General features: G+C 32.7%; 1 long non-coding RNA gene across 1 annotated transcript in view; it reads left to right on the forward strand.

Moving 5' to 3' along the window:
* The window catches only part of LOC137617810 (uncharacterized), a 3,058-nt gene extending 803 nt beyond the window's left edge, over positions 1 to 2,255 (forward strand). The window contains exons 2-3 of the long non-coding RNA XR_011039671.1: positions 1 to 77; positions 1,218 to 2,255. The exon at positions 1 to 77 is cut by the window's left edge and continues 128 nt beyond it. This is a non-coding gene — a long non-coding RNA (uncharacterized lncRNA). The remainder of the gene's footprint in view (positions 78 to 1,217) is intronic.
* The last annotated feature ends 245 nt before the right edge of the window (positions 2,256 to 2,500 follow it).

Genomic DNA, 2,500 nt, shown 5'->3' on the forward strand with positions numbered 1-2,500 from the left:
AAGCGTCTCCGGGCACTTGTGTCACCTGGCGTTACAACTGGGATGGTCATTGCTAGCGTTTGCAAAGAGATCGTTGTGTGAGTACAACTCTGAACAACAGTTCTCTTAGTTGTCTTCACTCCTTACAAATATGTCCTCATACTTATTGGGTATCATTATGCTTTCTTTTCAAAGAGAGAGAGAGAGAGAGAGAGAGAGAGAGAGAGAGAGAGAGAGAGAGAGAGAGAGAGAGAGAGAGAGAGAGAGAGAGAGAGAGAGAGAGAGTTAAACAACAGTTCTCTTAGTTGTCTTCACTCCTTACAAATATGTCCTCATACTTATTGGGCATCATTATGCTTTTGAGAGAGAGAGAGAGAGAGAGAGAGAGAGAGAGAGAGAGAGAGAGAGAGAGAGAGACGTAATATCCATAAACATTTAGCATCTATAGTTTGGATTGTTAAGGAGATTCGATGATTGTGGTAACATAGTCCTAACCAATGTTTTTAAAGCCAATAGATGAAAAGGCCTTTACATCTGTGATTTTACGTATTAGAATTAAATAGGAACTAATTTCTCTTGCTTCAGGGTACGCTCGGGCACACTATTCTATCATATTTCTCTTCCCCTTGTTAACTTTTTTAAGTTTTTATAGTTTATATATGAAATGTTTATTCTAATGTTGCTACTGTTCTTAAAATATTTTATATTGAGTGTTAATGAATTTTTTTTATAGTTTCCCTATTTCCTTTCCTCACTGGGCTATTTTCCCTAATGGAGACCTCAGGCTCATAGCATTCTGCTCTTCCAACTTGGGTTGTAGCTTAGGAAGTAATAATAATAATAATAATAATTACAACTACAGACAAGTTGAATTTTTCTTGGTCTATAGGTTATCTTTCTGAGTTTATCTTTATGATAATTTTCCAAAAAATTTGTGGAGGAAAAATTAATTTCCTTTTATCTCATGTACAGATAACGAATATTAAAACATCAAATAAGCAATATATTTTCGTTTTTCAGTATTTTTTTTTTTCTTATAAAATTCCATTCACATTCTGCCTTTCACTTCTCATGATCAAATTCTCATTTCAATTTGAACATAATATCATATCAGCTTGTGTGAGATATATTTAATAATGTCTGTCTAATTTTTACAAATCAAATTGTACAATTGTATAACCAAAATCAAATATTTCCTGTACTTTCATATAATTATATTAGTGCTGATCTCTTTTCAGATACTCTTTTCCCTAAGGCAATTTTTTCAAGCCACCAGCATAATTTCTACAGTGAATGAGCAGATGGATTGTAGTGCATAAGGAGACACCATCACTTGGCTCATCGCTAATCCCCAGATAACTTCGAAGGCATAATTTCTCAAAGGCACTGGCTATTGCTTGTCAAAGCTTTGTCAAAGGTCTATTCGCCCCTCAATTATGGCAAAAGATAACCACAAGAGGAGTGTAACCTAGAGAGTTGGTTTCATTACCTATTACCTCAGCTGGAAAGTTCTGATCCAGGGTAGATAGATAGATAGATTGATTGATTGATTTTCAGTTGTCTGACATCGTAACATCAAAGGTCGTTGACACCGACATCTCTTGATATAAATGAAGAATAGAATTAAATTCAATTTAAAACATAAAAGCGAAGTTGTCTTTATATAAGTTATACAAGGTTCTGATATAAATCCAGAAATACCGCTAGCATAGTACAATACCTCTAGCCCAAGAATCTTGGCCAGGATGAACCTGCCATTCTCACCGGATTAGACTTCTGTCAAGCCAACTCAGTCTTCCTACTTTTATTCTGTTACTTACTAGACCGATTAACTGATACATTCCATCAAGACTTGTTCTCGTCAGTCCTATAAATAATCAAAATTTCCAACAGCTTTGGAATTTGCTCTGTGAAAGTCATCTTGCATCTTTGATAATGCACTCAACGAACACTGTCTCCTGCTTCTAAGTTATCTAGTCTTTTCGCTCTTTTTTGTCAAAAAAAGGGCTGAGAATACGACTAATATATCAAAACTAAAATCAGTGTATGAATGTTTTTCAAATGTTTTATTATTTCAAACTGTATATTACAGCATTATCAAAGACGGATGTAGTTCGCAAAGAAAAGTTCTATCTCATCGATTGTATTAAATTCCAGATTGAAATTCATAGCATTGTGGTCGTGTTAATATTGAATGTTAGGAAGTGAAGTTTTGTCTCTTAACTTTTCTGGCACATATTAAGAAATTCACATCAAGATTTATTTTTCTTAACAGTTTACTGTATATATATATATATATATATATATATATATATATATATACAAATATAAATATATATACATATATATACATATGTGTATATATATATATATATATATATATATATATATATATATATACAGTATATATGTATATATGTATGTAAGTATGTCTGTATATATCTATGGGGTGTGTGTTGTGCGAGTGTGCATGTGTAAGTGTTTGTGTGTATACAACCCAATTAGTGTATAATCATATTAA

The sequence above is a fragment of the Palaemon carinicauda genome, chromosome 24, assembly GCF_036898095.1.
Source record: "Palaemon carinicauda isolate YSFRI2023 chromosome 24, ASM3689809v2, whole genome shotgun sequence".
Classification (NCBI taxonomy): domain Eukaryota; kingdom Metazoa; phylum Arthropoda; class Malacostraca; order Decapoda; family Palaemonidae; genus Palaemon; species Palaemon carinicauda.